The sequence below is a fragment of the Varroa jacobsoni genome, unplaced genomic scaffold, assembly GCF_002532875.2.
Source record: "Varroa jacobsoni isolate VJ856 unplaced genomic scaffold, vjacob_1.0 scaffold_1417, whole genome shotgun sequence".
In the NCBI taxonomy this organism is placed as follows: Eukaryota; Metazoa; Arthropoda; class Arachnida; order Mesostigmata; family Varroidae; genus Varroa; species Varroa jacobsoni.
The window spans coordinates 231,191-248,572 of NW_019214319.1; the positions used below are offsets into that span (position 1 = coordinate 231,191).

General features: G+C 42.6%; 1 long non-coding RNA gene across 4 annotated transcripts in view; it reads right to left on the reverse strand.

Moving 5' to 3' along the window:
• The window catches only part of LOC111269811 (uncharacterized), a 29,819-nt gene that overhangs the window by 8,399 nt on the left and 4,038 nt on the right, over positions 1-17,382 (reverse strand). For 2 of the 4 annotated variants that reach the window (XR_002685943.2, XR_002685942.2), the window contains exons 2-3: positions 13,525-13,630; positions 13,117-13,349 (exon numbers count right to left, since the gene is read on the reverse strand). This is a non-coding gene — a long non-coding RNA (uncharacterized LOC111269811). Of the gene's footprint in view, positions 1-2,859; positions 3,177-5,534; positions 6,315-13,116; positions 13,350-13,524; positions 13,631-17,382 lie in introns of those variants that run through there. The other 2 variants (XR_015314698.1, XR_015314697.1) reach the window with 2 other exon arrangements.

Genomic DNA, 17,382 nt, shown 5'->3' on the forward strand with positions numbered 1-17,382 from the left:
TTAAATAAAGAGATCATGATGAGCATGCGTAATTAAGTCCAATATCAGACTCGCAGAAGTGGAACACAGATAGTAATGTAAATCTGTACGCGGCCCAACGCCGGACGCAGCAGACGACTAGCTGAATTGGCACGGATGTCACGTCGTCTGCAGCACAGCCGCGTCGTCTGCTTAGCCCCATTTGCAGCTACAACCGATTTCATTGCAGTGGCCGACGACACTGCATTTGGTTGCTGTCATTTGTGCTATGGTAGCGCCTTGTTGCCTTCGAAAGTCGACTTTCTTTGCCGGACCATATCTTGTTATAAATAGTCGGTGGCGATAGCAGCCAAAGCGATGTTCGTTCGCCGCAGTGACACCTAGCAGGAAAATGGCTACAGACATTGTTGCCACGCTTATCAACCGGCATTCATGTCCTGAGCGGCTCGAGCGTTCTCAATTGCTGACAAAGTCGTTGAAGTTAAAGTTTAGCTCGTTGAGATTTATGGAGCTGATAGATCACCCGCTTCTTTACGGATATAGTTCATTTCCTTCATTTTTTCTTCTGTGCTCGGTTTGCATAAAAATAGTTGTACGGGGAAAACGTAGTTATTTCGAGCCACTGGCGAGCAGCTTCACGGCGGCGCAGTGCTGTTTTCTTTAAACTGTTTGTTTTAAAAGATTGACTTATTTTATCTACGATTTAGAGTCATTAGTGCAAATGGTGAATCAAGGTTCAGGCTGAAAGGCCACTTGTGGTTTGCCAGAAAAAACTATGTAGGTTTTATGCGCGAATTTTCTACGCACGGACAAATCTATGAGAAAAACAATAGTGGTGATTATTACACCGAAAGTAAAAAGGTGTAGGAAAGGCAAACTGGTTAGGAATTGCGGTTGACTTCGTCTTAAATGCCCTGTGGAAACGAACGGGTCAAATCTGATTTATATTCAATGTAACGGCATTCGACGCCAGGCAGACAAAAAGACTGTACGGGTCGGAATAAACGAGAATACGTGCGCTCGACCCATATGTACACAATATACAGTATTTATAATACAGTGTATAGGTTGGGTAATCATTCGTCGGCGTCGGCTGTAGTCATTTTTGTGGTCGACCTGCGTCGAATATCAGTTTTTTTATTGCCTAAAACAAGAAGGAACTACTTTATACCATTATTATGTGGACCGTAAATACGCCAGCCTGATTAGACGCGGAATGATGTCCAAGTGTAACGTCTGGCTAGTGTGAATAACCGCCTTAATAAGCCCACCCTGTAGTAACTGGTTCCAATAAATCGGTGCTAATTCGCACTCAATACGTTTATTTGCAGGACCGTCATTGTGTTGCCTTTTGATGCACGTATTCCAGCCTTAATTTGCTGTTGGTTAATGCCAGTACCAACTGCACTAATGGCTTACTGTCAGATTTTAGCCTTGCTAGCGATGTCCTGTTTATTTTAGCCAGGGCGGGCTTTACTATGACTGTCGACTTTATTCAAGACCTCGTTGCCCTTGACTACTAATAGTCTCATTTCTATACGACACTTCTGTTTTGTCTTCAACGTAGCAAAAACTGGCGAAAACTTTCTGGGCGGAAGGGGGGTGACTAGTTAAGCCGATATAGAATTTCGTGTCGCTCACCGGTCTAGGTAGCCGAGATACATGAATCGTGGTAAGTCATTAAAGAAACCTAATTAAGGCTGACGTTTCTTTTATTTTTTTATTAGGTGATGAAAATCAAAAAATGATTTTTTTCATTATTGTAAGGGATTACCCTTTCCTGACTCCGATATCGCTTAGGTGCGATGAAAATTGATTATCGCTAACACCCCACCCGCTACAATGTTTACCCACTTTACAATGTCATTACACGAAAAAACTTGTTCAGGGCATCTACATCCCTGAGGTATACTAAACTCTCTTAGAGAACCCACTGCCCTTACGCATATATGTCAGAAAATGGGAAGGTAGGCTTCTAGAAGAGGAAAAATGTTACTAATATCAATCTTGAGGGACACGTGTGCAGGATGCATGACGGCAAAGCCGAGCACATGCAGCTCACTGTCCTGGTGACAATGTCCGAAGAGTCCTGTAAGCTGGCAGCTGGGAAATACTTGCGGGATCCGAAAAATGCCTAGTGGAAATAAGTTTACATAGGATTGCGTTGTGGTATAGCAGGCAGCTAAAAAGAACCTTTTTGTTAAAAACAAGATAAAAAAAATCTCGTGTCAAACATTGAATTAGAAACGTTTTACTGGTTGATAAGAGTTGCTTGGAATAGTCAAAGGCAACCGATAATTAGTTGTTATTCGGGCTCTTTGCGTGATAAAGATATACTGAAATAGTCGAGTCCCTATGGCCGCCACAGTCTTTCAGTACATGTAAAAATATAGTCTTCCCCCTCTATAGCATTTTTCTTCGTTAAAAACAACCTATATCATACAGGACCTATAGCAAATTCAGGTGTCAGATAGGCTTTGGTGTAGTAATTTGTATACAAGAACATAAAGCTCATATAACATGTTTCGACTTGTATTGCGCGAATGGTCCAAAGTAAAACAATTATTATTGAAAATCACGCTGCCAGTTGACAACTAGCTTTCTTATGAATTTCAAGGTAGGCTGAACGTGAACGGGGCGACCGGTATCGATATACCATCAATTAAGTAAAAGTTCCGTGAACACGCTTACATGAACTTGAAAGGGGCATTTTCGCCATATTCCCGATGCTGTATTCACATGTTGCATTTGTTCTACGCGTATAAAATCGGGGAGATCGCAACTCTTTGTTTACGGCACCGATTGAACAGAGAAACCTAGTTGTGATAAGTAATACTAATATAATGTATATTTGCTTTTTTTTTTTTGTATAATATTTGTATAATATGCTGTAGTATATGCGCCTGATTTTGATCCATTTTCGTCGGTACCTTATGGCGCCTTATCTCATCCTAATTTTCTGTCCAATCATTATCCAGTTGATGTTCTGTTTCGCCATACACTTTTCCTTTATTTGCTGCCTTCAAAGGCCAAATCCCCGCTTAATGCTCACTCAGGCTTGCTCACTGACTTACTCAGGATTAGCTTTTTTCGTTGCTTTCGCTGGAGCCAGCAATAATCATGCGCTAAGCTAGCTAATCGATCTTCTTGAGTGTTTTCTTCACCTGCTCCGGGATGCCTCCTTTCCACAGTATAAACTTCGAAAAACATGACATATAAATAAAGAAATATTAGTACGAAATACGCACTGGCGGTTATCACTACTCTTGCGAAAAACTGTAACTCTAGCATAAAAGGCAGCCCACACATTACTCAGTACTGCATAAGATTTGTTTAGATATTAGAAACTGAACCCGTTTTTAGTGATCTATGCCATATAAATACGTTGACTCGTTTCGACCGAATCATCTTGTCAATGTCAGTGTCTGAGGACATCTCTATGGTGTTGTACGCAGTAAAAAATCTGCGATTTTCTCCCACGACGAGCTGCTACCCGCCAGTTAAAAAGAGTGACATTATCGACACACGGTTATGTGCAGCGGGTGCGATTAGTCGCGGATGTGGAAAAAGGTCAAAAAAAAGGGGGTTTGTGTAGCATTTACGCCGTGAAATTATTTCCATGGTGGGTACACTATCTACAGCTATGATGGAAACTCATGCTTTCACGATTAATGCTGCTCCACTCTTACCAGGCGAATGTAACTGCTTCTTCCCCAGGGACTGTTGAGATTCTGTCCCTTCGCCATCGTGCAACAGAAAATCTGTTTGCCTACTAAACATACATAGGCTGGCCTAGGTTCAAAGTTTTCCACACATTTCGTTTGGTGCCACCAGCCGTCTGAGGCAGGGATGCCATTAATTAAAGGAAGTAGACCTAAAACCTGAAACATCTCTGCCTCATCTTTCTCACTGAGCAACTACAATTAGCGTACAATGGATGGCGCATGACTATTGCGTCTATAGTGTTATGCCTCCATCAACTCCTACTGTGACCTACTAATACCATCATTAACCATAGAAGGCTCTAGGTTACATGCCCAATTCCACTACCATGGTTAGATGTCGCTGTCAAAACGGCTGGCGGCCCCCTCCATCCCTGAAACAAAAACTGTGTTTCAATCCACACCTGGTTTCAAATTTACTAAATATTTCTAGTTCTACATTCGGTAGTTCCATTGAGCACTGCTTCGAATGACTGAGCCATCATCTTCGCACAAAGGAGGCGCGTCGACACCCGGACCTTCTCTAACCTAGGCATCTTCGTGTTTCTAAATCTGATAGACAAGCGTGTTGGCACCGAGCCATCACGGGGTCGTCGTTGAACATAGACCGCTCTGAAGTGTCCTCGAACCTAGTAAGCAAACCGACTTACAAATCTGTTATTTATTAATATCAATAACCCATTTGATTATTCATGTTAGTTTTTCGAATGCTTGGGCCAGCACCACTAGCTAATATATAACGGGCAGAACGAAAGGTGGTTGATGATCTTATTTGTTGTTTTGTCTCTGCTAACAGCTGCTCTGCGGACGCTCCGCTTTGTTCCTAACGAGTGACTTGGTGCTATTTAGAAACCATCACTGATATTGGAATACGTGGATTGACACTGCCGGTAGCGAATGCTACGGTTTAAAGCGAACGGTGTCTATATTCTATATAATGTTTCCGCGAGGGTCTATCACCGATTTCTGTTGCATTTCGGGTTTCGTTGCTCGTTTTGCAGAGTATGAACTTATCAAAGAAAAAGACGAAACAAGCCAACAAAGAGGAGAGATAAACACAGCGGTCGCCAACGATAATACGTTGCTAAAGCGTGTGGGGGCTTTCGACAACGAGAAATTCAACATGGCCGGCCACATGATCAGAAAGAGATTACATAACGGGAAAAAAGAGCGAAAACAACAACAGCAGCATTGGCAACTCTGTGTGGAGCGCTGCAAGGTGATTCAGGCACGAAATGACTTCTCTTACGGAGAATTAAAGTAGAGAAAAAGATGTAAAAGGTAAACAACTGCGAGTAGCGACAAAAGTCACAGAAACCGACGCAGCAAACGCCCAGCTTCGACCAAAGCTAGCAAAACGCCGTGGAATCGAAACGTCAACTGCGGAAAATACAAGGAGGAGACGGTCAGAGAGACAGAACCCATAATTATACTTCAGACGCCACTAAAGGTACTGGTGTTACCGAAACGGCGTGACCAAGTTTTTAAAAGCGCGAATCATGTGGAGAGGGAAATGGAGCGCGGAAAATTATTGCTAGCGTATCGAAAGGCCACCCGGTTCGACGCTGAAGTTGGCTTCAAGCTGGCGTGATTGTTGTGGTCGATGCGTTGTATTTGCTTTCGCCGTTCGGCGCAAACGAAAAACGTCCAACGAATTAGACTACACTTACCCTGTTGACTCACGCCAAGTTTTTTCTGGGGTTCAAGGGATTGTCGTTTAATATGTATCCATCGTACATACATATTGTATCACAGCTGCGGGGGATTTGGTTCAGTTTTGTATTTTTATTTGAGACTTGTTATTATAAGAAGAGCAACAACAACAGCCATTATTATTGTTATTATTTTTTATTGCTATTGCTGTCACTATCAAACAGTGTGGTCCTACTTTTGTTAGTGTGCAATGGCCACTGAAGGGGTACGCTGCGGCGTGACAATACAGTACTGTTTCTCAGGCCCAAAACATTGTGAAAAGTTACTATTCTCATTTACCCTTCAATTTACCCCTACTCGATTTACCCTTCGAAGGAGGAAAAAATATCATACCGTTTATAAAAGGAACAAGACAATAGAAATCAGAAAAATATGGTACTTAACATTCAGTTAAGAACTGAAATCTTTTTTTATCGTATTAACATTGTGGAGAATGGGAAGATAAACAACACGCCGTATGGTTTTCGTCAAAGCTGTTTCTTCGCCTAGCACTTTATCTGTACGCAGAATCATCAAAGAGTTGACAATATTCTGTATCACAATTACAATATAAATGAGACACAAATGTCTCTGCGGTTACGGGAAGCATCCCAGAATTATATATTAGCTGAGTGTGAACGGACCAGGATAATTATAATAATTTATTGGTTCTATCTGAGCTATTTTAAGGCTTCAAACGCATGCCCATCCATCATGCATCGCAGTAAAGGTTGTCAGCTCCAAACTCGGACTCTTGCAAGCATTAAATATAACAAATGTTTGATAAATATGTATTCATCCCTAGTAACTAACACATTTTCTCCTCATGACGAATCATTCGGGCATTGCCTAATCTATACCCGCAGCATACTCCAAACAGATGTAGAGCCGGAGCCAAGCAATGCTTGAACTCTTGGTCACCTGCGAAGGTAAGAAGCACACATTAAAGCTGATTTGATGCCTAGTTTCCACGGCAACGGAGTGTTGAGCGTTCTCTTTCGCTAGGTTTATGCGCCCAGCCTCACCCGTTTGCTTCGCAGTCCTAACAGTGGCTACGTAATAGTCACACAGAGAAGAGCCAGCAACGAGGGGTGAAGCTCTGCATGCGCCTATAAGGTGGACTTTAATGGTGCTGCCATATTAAAAACAACCCAACTCCCAGCCAAGGATTCGAAATTGTTCGGGTGATAGGGTTCCTTCAAGTGCCACAAACCATATCAGTAACACGAGTGTCGTTTATCGATTGTGGCGGTAGACGTTTGCAAATGACACGGATTCACTCGGATTTTAACGACAAGCTAATATTAACTCACCAGAACATAGACAAGTGGATGGGTTGGTAACTGGCAGCTGATGCGGCTGCTACCAAAACACATAAAAACGTGTTTGCTAACCTACACATCGTACCAAACAGACGAAACGCGTTTTACCAGCGTAAAAGGCCATCTGAACATTCGTTTAATCGACTTCATAGAATCGTACGACGGACTACATAACAGCTTATTATTAATACAGGTAGAAGATCAGCCACGGAATGAGCGACCCGGAACTACTTCAAAAAGTACGTAATAAATACCATACATATATAATTTTTCTCCATTCATGTAGCGGGATATATTTTAAACGTTTAGATAATGCTGGATATATGGAGATCATCGCGCGACAAACGCTCCTTACGCTCACTTCGCTACTACTCTATCCTGTTAGTCAGCTACATGTGATGTGTATAATTTCCCCCATAGTGTTTTGCATTCGATGCCAATACATGGTTGAGGCATTGATATAGGTTTTGCCCCTACAAATCATATCGTAGCGCACAGCAAAAAATGTAAAGTTGTTACGAAAGATAAAAAAAAAACTGTTTGATATAACTCACGCTTGTTACACATGTTCCTACACACAAATTCATCTATTTGTATAACGACGACTGTTTAATATAGGGCTGTATTATAGATTGATGGATTGGTAAGCATCATTTTGTTGGTTAGTTACAGAACTGCGACGCGGGCAGGGAGGGGTGAAATGTGTAGAAGAATCGATTACACATGTCTTTACCAATGGATGAGTTAGCTACTCACCGTACCTGTATATCTATTGCTGACTTAAGTTTGGCTCATTTTGCCAAAGGGTTGTCAAGTCGGCTGTAATAGATTGCTATTCACAGTGGTAGGAGCTGACGTTTTTCCCATATATACATTTCATTACACTCTCGAAATGCCCCAAAAAGTGAGACGAGGGACTAAACTCTACAAAAACCTTCAACTTAGTTAACCAGAATATGTGTACATGAAATCAAATTATTGCTTATTTATCATGGTATTAGTAGAAGATTCGACTGGATCTTCTCAAGAAACTGGAGCAAGATCCGACAGCTATGGCCGAAATGTTGGGTATGTATATAGATCCCGGGCCGGAAACGTGTAAAATTAAAAGTAGCAATCCTCCGCATACCGGTAGCGAACATTCTCGATGCGTTTAGCGTTAGGCGCGTATTACGCTACGTTAGTCAGTCATTACTCGGTCAAAGGTTACTAAAAAAGTTACTAAAAATAGAACATTATTTCTCTCGATAATAACATCGAAACGAAATGAGTATATGCTAGTACAAAGTATATGCTATTTTTTGGTCATTTTGTGCATATAGCATTTTTACTATGTTAAAGACTGAGCTTAAAGAATAACTTAGAAATTGACAAGAACTTCTATATCTTGTCCAGAGGAAAATTTCATTCAAAGAATACGCGTTACGATGCGGCCGTAAATAATTAGAAAATAAGACGAAGGATTTGTTTCTTCTCGTAAAAAAGATACATAGTTACAATATAATAGGCTTTAACATATTCAGCAACATGTTTGTATAAAAATACCCGACAAAAAAATTATATATAGTTTCTAGCCCCCATAAAAACTTGTGAGTTTTAAAATTTTAGAAAAATTTAAGAGCCAATTCTGCTCGCATGTATTGTAAACATACCCCTTACTAAATTTGCGGAATCGCCCGTCCGTACATAATTTGTGATGGAAGCCCTGGGCCACAGAACGGGTGACTACGTGATGGTTGATCCACTCCAGTTTTTGCGAGTTTTCCTCTCTGATCACTCCGATGCTGTAAAATTCATCGTTCATTTCGGCGAACCTCTGCTTTTCCCTGTTAGGATACTCGGAGAAGGCCTCCGGCTGTCGGGAGTTGAAAATGAAACCTCACATCTTCAATGAGCAACGGGTTGTCAGCAAGGAGGTAAAATAGTCGGTTGCTTGCCATATGATGAAGGCCCAAAGCACGCTATAAAAGATAGGCCTTTAAGGTCCTTTAAGGACTATAAGGTCTTCGTAAATTATATTCGCCATGTTAGGTGCTGCTGGCGTCCTTTTGAGGTTGAATAGGCAAGGCGCTGTCATGAAGGAAAGGCAACTTGGGGTCCTGATTGCACAAGACGCGGTAGATGCTATCTTGCATCTTTCTGAGATGTGTGAAATGAAGTTATAACTATTAGAGCAAATGAATAGCCCGAAATATTGGAATTTGTTAAGTGAGAAACAGTGTATCGCCAACGGTAAGCCTGCTTCCCCTCCAAAATTTTACGACGCCCGTTTTATCCAGGTTGATCGTGGATCCCAGTTAGTTATTGCCATGTGAAACCTGACCAGAGCCTACTGCACTTGGAACCTGTCAAGGCCGAAGATTAGCAGGTCATTCGCGAAGAGGAGAACTTACACTGCGCTGTTTCGGCCTTTTATTTTGCCAGGAAGATCCTTAAGTAAGACTGTGAACAGAAAGAAAGTTCAGAAAAAAACCTTGGTAAAATCAATCTTTGGAAAAAGGGGCAGTTCTACCGTTCCGTCATCAATGCCTATACCGTTTTTTTGTACGGTCACAGGCGGCGAGGCGAGTAAATTCCATGCCACACTCACGTACGCCAAGGCACGCAGAAAGGTCGGGGTGCAGAGTTAAATGCGACCTTAAAACCAACAAACATCTCAGGAAACTGTATACCGTTCCTATCGAGCGTTCTGTCTGAAATCTACGCTGTTTATTCTTTATAGCTTTCCAACTACTTCAAAGTGCGCTCCGTCGTGATCCATATCGCCGAAGATGGAAAGTCTCTTGGTCTGCACTCCGGCGAACAACTCGTGGCATACGCTCTTCTTGTCGATCGTACGCCGTGACGACAATAAAGTTGGTTCATTTTTTTCTTAGAAATCACCAATAGGAAAGCACCTGCGCTCACTGAGCCTGCAAGATGCTGGCACGTGGACACTTATTGAAAAATACAGTTCACCAAGAATCAATCTCCTTAAACGTCCATCGCGGTCTCTGTCAGAATCTGCTGTTTTGTTGTTCTACGAGGTCTCGAAGATCTGCAGGACCTCTACCATGACTAACTTTCACCCGAGTAGGTAGCGCCCTGCCGTGTATTTCTCATTGTTGACCACAGAAAACAATGGCATTACTAAAGAGATTGTACCGCTCGTGGACCAGTACGTACAAGTTAAGTTACTGATCAGTGCAGTTGAGCTTATTGAACATACGGTCGATTCATAACAAGTCAGCCATCTGTATGGCTGCTACTTTACCTATGTTATTTGCTGACTCTCCAACATCTTCAAATACTTTTTTTTGTTGTGCAACGAACGCTATTTAGCAGATTGTTTTGAGCGCCGCGGCCATATAGTAAGCTCCGCGCTGTATTTCTGCTGGGGGTAACAGGTTAGGTGGATGACGAAATAACCTCGAAAGAATGTTATGTTTATCTATGGTATATGGTGCCGGGACGACTTCGTGCGCTCCCTCCGGAGGTTTCCTCACATGTAGGCAACGTGGAAGAAGCTAGTTTCTGGAGACGTAGGATTATTTCACTGGCACCACGAGATCTATAGCGATTGGGACGTGTGCTCGTATACATCTCCCTCTTTCAATGAGTTAGTTTTCTCGAGAAAGCGAAATTTACCTCGGGTAACATTCATTATGAATACATTAATAATTGATGTTTCAGCGTATGCTTCAAACATCGGTATCAATCAGCTTGGATTGATTATTCAACAACAAAGGTCTACAAGTGTCGGAGCCCTGATGCGCCATTTGAAATAAGTCGGTTGTGGCGAGCGTTAGAGTCATTAGGTATGACTAGGGGGCAAACCAGGAAGGCGCGACAGTGCTTCCAGACCGTTAATGAGTTTTCCTATTAGCATCTAGGTAGTTTCTCTCAGCGCGGCGGACAAGCCGTTACAGTCTAGATGCGTGGACCACGCAATGCGATAACATTATTTTTCACTAATCCTGGCGATGGTTATAACACACCAACGCGCCTCCACTAGGACGTTCTGAGCTATTATTCTTTCCGTATGGACAGTTCACAGCCTAGAAGCCGGAAAAATTAAATAGGTAAGTCGTCGAATTTTCCGTCAGTACGACGATATCAAGGCTTTGCCAAGCTGTCGGCTTAAGGAACGCTTCACTCTTGCAGTTCCTCGCTGGAATTCGGCCCCGTACTCAGATATCAATCCCTGGTATAGTTTTGACGGCTTTGGTGAAAGCCGTTGCGTCCTGAGAACGCTATATGAGTGGCCATTACGGCTAGGACTTGCTTCACAAAATCCTCGGTCGTTGGCATTCGGGGAAGAGGGGGTAACTATTCGAATCGGTTGACACAACAGCAGGTGCCATGTGTAGACGACGACGACGACTCCTCGATGTGGCGCATGCTAGATGCTGTTCACTGGTCCCCGCAAAGCTGACCAGGCTGTTCGGTCGTCTTGGCCTTGAATGTTGGTTGTGTCTTGCTGCTCCCGTTTATTCTGACCTGCTGCTCTTCTGTATCTTTATATCATTGTCCTTCCTGATTTTTAAATCTGAAAAAGGCTTGATCTTTTTGACAATGTTAAAGTTATTTTTCTTGCTGCCTCGCTCTGGCAGCTGTACTAGCCGCTCTTAACAATTGGACATTGAATGATACAGAGAGGCACGACAGAAAAGTTGGCATTATCTTTGGCCGCGTTCCTCACAAAAATATTGTTCATCGCTTTTCAGCTCTGAACACGTAACAGGTGGACCAATGATACCCGCCGGGAATGGATCAACTTCTCTGCGGGTCTTTCTACCAGTGAAATATATTTATCTTTCTCAAATTCTATACGTTCGTGGTATCCTGCACGAATACTTCTACCGGGCTACTTGCGGTATTCATGCTTTTGTCAGCCCCGGTCAGCATTATTTCAATATCTTGTATATATATATGCTTAGGGCTCAATCGCGGGGAGTCACTGGCGCCTTTTTGGTCAGAAACTGCTTCATAGCGCGGCCAATGGGCTCAATTATACTGTCGCCAATCAAAACTACTATTTTCTTCCGTAGGCGGAAAGCAGGTACGCTGGGCAAAGGTCCGAAAAAATCGTCTGTTGTTGTCTAGTGATCTGTTATTGGAGTCGATTGCATATGCTCTTCTTTCAGATCGGTCACTTTCTTTTCAAAAATATTATAGATGAGGCACGAACGCTAAACATTTTATTGATTCCAACTCAAAGTTTATACACATCAAGAAGCGGTCTGTCGACCAGTCTGCTGTCAGTACACTGCACACGCGGCACCTCCATCTCGTGTATGATTTTTTGCCGGATTTACTTCATCACCAGTTTTATAGTGGACATCTAGTTCTACTGCATCTCGAATGGCACACAAATAGACCACCATGAGAACGCCGATTACATCCGCATTGCCTAAACGAGTTCCCTTCGTGCGTCGTATCCGTATGAGAACTATCCATTCGTGGCTGCTACCAACTACTGTTGTTGTTACCAAAATACTCTAATACTAGAGCCGCTCGGCGACTCCCGTTGTAGCTATAATGGTTGGCAAAAGCTCTCAATCATTTTCGCCGTTGCTTCAGCGCAAAGAAACGGTGCACGTTTGTAACTTATAAGAGCGTCATCCTAATCGACAAAACATAGGATTGGCACTAGCATCTATCAACAGAGTTCGGGGAAGTCGTTCATAAGCACTCTTGCACTGTCTTTTCACATACTCGAAAAGAGAATTTAGCCATTTTCTTTGGACAGACCCGGCTTTTTGGAATACCGGGGGTGCACGAAGTGAACATAGAACTGGCACCATAGTACCTGAAGTTTGATCTACGCAGCCTACGTACTGCGCACTGAAATCGGAAAGCAGACGCGAGCAAATGACTGATATATTGGCCTGTTTAACTAAAGAAGGTTCCAAGGTAGCAAGAAAGGCCAAGTTTGCAGATTGTTCTTGTCTTCGCTGAGCATAATGTTCCCTATCAAACCGCTATTTTATACCCTAACGCAACACCGCACCCCAAGGGACATGAACCTGATTATACTGGAATAATGAACGATGTCTTTAAAACATCTTCGCATAACGCTCCTATCGATCTCGGGATATAAATTACGTACAAAATCTCAAAATGTTTGTTAATAACAGTTTCTCAAATCCTAAAGAAGTTGGCTCTACCACCATTTCGACTATGAAAATAGCTCGAGAGAATTAAGCCGAATGACAAACATGAGAAGTTCTCGAAGAGGGCTAATGGTGTGCAGTTTACTACCAGCAAATATATATATTTATATATCTGACGCCTGCATCGCATACTAACTTTTTACTTATTTTATTATTTTTTTTTTTTAATATACCGTAGTCCTATCAGTGCGCCGCAACGAATGTGACCATATAGTGGAATACCACTTTATTTTTTGTATAACTTACCTTATATACTTTCCAACGTGTACTCGAACCGGTCATGTCACCTGTTTGTGGGCTACGAAAGATACACGCAAGCAACATCGTATGGAACAATTAGGCCTTCGGAAGTTCTGAATCAGTTGGATTTGATACTGTGAATACCGAGGACAACGTCCGGCTGTATGACTGATATTAGAGTCTATTTGCTCTTCATTAGAAGCATCCGTGTCTTCCGTGTCTTTATTCACAGCGACCACCTGTATAAGGAATTCTTATGGCTGTAATCATTTTCCAGTGATAATTTTTCAGTCAGAAAATTATATCATCCGATTTACTGATGACTAGGCAGAGTTGCACTGTATTAGTTGATTTTATAATAGAGACTTTTAATTTCTACAGAGTATAGAGCACTTTTGTAGCACTTATACATACGGATTAGTCTTTGTTGATTGTTTTTGCGCTTAATCGCATCGGGTTTGCACAAGCGTGCCGTCAGCATGGCATAGCGAAGATTTGTGCTTGTACGGGTTGCACGGAGCTGTAACGTCATACGCCGTAATTTACCTCATGTAAAATAACTGCTGTGTTATTTGAATTAATTATTTTCCCTGGTATACGTTACCGAACCTCGACATTCCGTCAGCGAATATTGAATGAGCGTAGGTATGGCATGGTGTACATGCGGCTCGTGTTGGCCAATAGTGCATACAGTCCTATGCTATTCGATATTTGTCTATACCAAGAAAGGATGCGAGCTCAAAACGCGAAATCGTTAGCGCCTTTAAGCCTGTCCTACTAAATTTAGACGATAAGCAAGAATGTGAATTTCTCCTGGTTTGGTTTCTAATTTAATAAAACAACATGTCGATTGGGGGTGGCGCGCAGTCAAGGGTAAATGGAGACTTTATGATCTCGTCGGCATAGATCGCGACTTTGGTCGGAAGTCCTGGATGATAAACTAGTCCCTGCTTAAAGCCGCAAGTGCTTTATGAATACATAGTACCTATTGTTTTGGACGTGTCTAGAGATGCCTTCCGAGATCGTATCCACGTGTTCGCATATGGTGTCCGACAAGGCATCAGTAGGAAAACACTGTCTAAGCAGTTAGAACACCTGATAGCTCGAAGGGATCAACGGTCTGCAGATCACCGAACGGAAGGTTTGCTCCCTGTCATCTTCTGTTCGCTTTATAAATACCGTACAAAGATACTCCGAGGGAAATGATAAAATTTTCCCTAATAGCTCGCAAACAGTGCACACTAAAGGAAATCATAGGTCGCGTTTACGCCATATTTATGTACAGCGTAACTCATTAAAATTACCCGCAATTCAACTAGCTAGTAATCAGTTGCACTACACAATGCCAGCGCACCTTTTCTTGCTAGTCCTCAACAGCATCTGTCACAAGCTAATTAAACCCATACTGATCAACGACTCAGTCTGCTGAGGCATGTACACAAAGATCACACCGGTTTTCCGGCACCCGAATGAAATCTATTCTCGAAAATGTCAGTTAATGTAGCTATTTGGGCCGAAAAATAGCTTAATAGGCTTATTTGCCACACATGAATTGAGCACACGTTTTTTGTCTCATGCTCATTATGTACTTCGTTCACGATGTGGTCGTCGCTAGTGAAAATCCAAATGTTTAAAATGCCTATTTTCTCTTAACTCCTCCTTCATTGGTTATCGTCAACGTCCTTCTGCTGCACAGTCACTGGCAGTAAGACCAAAGGCTGCCTTTTGTGGTCAGTACTAAATAACCCTCTATGAAGGTAGACTGCATGAAGCACCTCAATGGTAATAGACTCCTTTCGTGGCTCACTACTACAGAGGCTTTGCTTACTGCCACTGCATATTATTATCCCGCAAAACTTATTACACACCTGAATAGGAATATAGCGTCGTATTATAAGGCATTCTATTTTAACCGCTCAAGTAATTGTTTTGAATTCGCGTGCGCGCTATTCCATGCTGTGTTTGAACCTTTTCCATTTAATACGACGTAGTTGGAACAGAATCCATTTACGACCGTATAGCTACGTGATGTAGATATCATCATTTTGTAACGACTCCTACGAGTATCGATAACAGTAAAACATAATCAAAATCGTGCTCGTCGCAGAAATACTCACCCTAGAAGTAACGGTAATCAAATGTTTCTTTGAGCGGTGTTGATTTTATTTCATTATCTATTAATCTATTTATCTATGTATCTCTTTATAGCTTCCGCCCGATATCGTGTTGTGTGGGGCCCATTTTTACTTTAATAGCCTGACGAACAAACGCTTAACTGTTTCATGGTTATATATATGTGTGTGTTTTTTGGAAATGTTTTCTTTTCTGCACGTTCGAGCCCCCCAACGGTGACCGGTCCCAAATAACAGTGGAAGTCAATGGCACTGACTGCATAGCCAGTCACACGACTGACTGGATAAACATCAATTCAATCAGTCGTACTACTCTTCCCGAAGTTCAGCTATCGATTAGGCCTATTAAGCTGACGGGAGCTGCCCTAGCGTGACAGACACAGCTCGATCCTGTCGGCGGTGAAGAAGGGTATGCTGCACCGACTTCTACAGATGCCTTTATGCAAAAATACAATATGCCGAATTCGTCCGTCGAACGTCAAGGAGGCAAACGTGGAAGCTAATATCGTTATTGACGACGTTCGTCAGGGATGAGTTCGCAAGAACGTAAAGAAAGTGAGCTAGCCGAATTTGACGTCGCTGTCAATTTTTTACGGCCCGATGCTCCAACAGTTTCTAGCAGATGTATCATTAAATGGCTGACCGGATGGCAATGTGGTTAATAACCATCCGAAAAACATAACGGACTACTTTCGCGGCACTGTGTTCCCGCCAAATGGTCCACGACCAATGTAGCCGTAAGCAGTGACGGGAAACAGGTGTCGCTTCTTTTTCATCACCACGCGAGAACAGGAAAACCTATAGCAAACAAACTAACCAATTTCCCGAATCCCTTTTTTGGGTTCCCGCCGGGCAAACCTAGCTACTGTTAGATTGGCCAGGCGACTGTAAAACGCTGACGAGTAAGGAAACGACTACCAGAGACGTAACTATGTGGATATATAATGTTATAAAAACAAGCCAAGGCAGTGTTTCGGGAACATACACAATAAACTGGCCGACACTGGATGAGAGGAAGCGAAAATTAAAAAATGTCTCGCCTGATGAAGTCAGAAGTACTCTATTTCCACCGTTACCCTTCTGGTATTGCTGCATTTATGCATTCTGGTGTATTTTTCTATAGCTGCTGCGCCAGCCTTTTTGTACCTCTCTACGTATTCTTTGCATAAGATGTTACATGGAAACAAAATCAACAAAAAATCGAACGGAAGAACAATATGAAAGCAACCCTGATATCCCTGCGCAGTAGTGGGGGTCCTGTCTCGATATTAATTCAGCTGTATAGATACATAGATGTATTCATGAACATTTACAAGTATACACACTCATAAATTCCGCTCAGGGGTGTATCTATACAAATGTCGTTCAAGACAGGGGAGAGAAAGACCCAGTGCTATGGCTGTCTTTCAACGGATTGCGACGAGCTGCGATAGACCGGTATCTGTCCAAGGCTTCGTAATGCAGGAAGATAGAGCAGTAGCATCCCACACTGACAGTCTACCCGACTAAAGGGTACGTATTGCCGGAGAGCGGTAACGGCGACAAGCAGCGCAAACAGTTCCTGTTAGGAGTACGCATAGATTCTCTGTTTGATGAGCGCCTAATGATGTATCTGCTACACCTCCTAAGTTGTTGTCAGGCAACCGTTATCGGCACTTGCCTTCGTCCGACCGACGCCACGCAAAGGACACTGTTATTGGAAGATAAGGCAACGACTACAATACTGACCGTCGTTGGTATAGCGTTACTGTTATAATATGACGACTAATTTCGATAGTACGTCGTCGGTTATTATTATCACCATCATCATCGTCGTCGTCGTCGTCGTCGTCGTCGTCGTCGTCGTTGTCGTCGTTATAACGATTACCATTAACAGGACGACGTGTTTCCTCCGACTGCTGCTAAGAGGCGATGAGGGGGCCGTATCAACATATCGTTAGGGTTGGTTCAAGCGTTGCGACAGTCGATTGTTTACGTACTGAACAACTAGAGGATGGGTTCTTTCTTCCATTTCCATGTGATTCCTTTCTCGCTATTTATCTGACTCGTTTCAAAGACTAGTTGCCTCGCCCTAGGAAGATTCAGCACGTGATTGAAATGCGGTGGAAATAGACGCAGTCTACAGAGTGTAACGGACTGG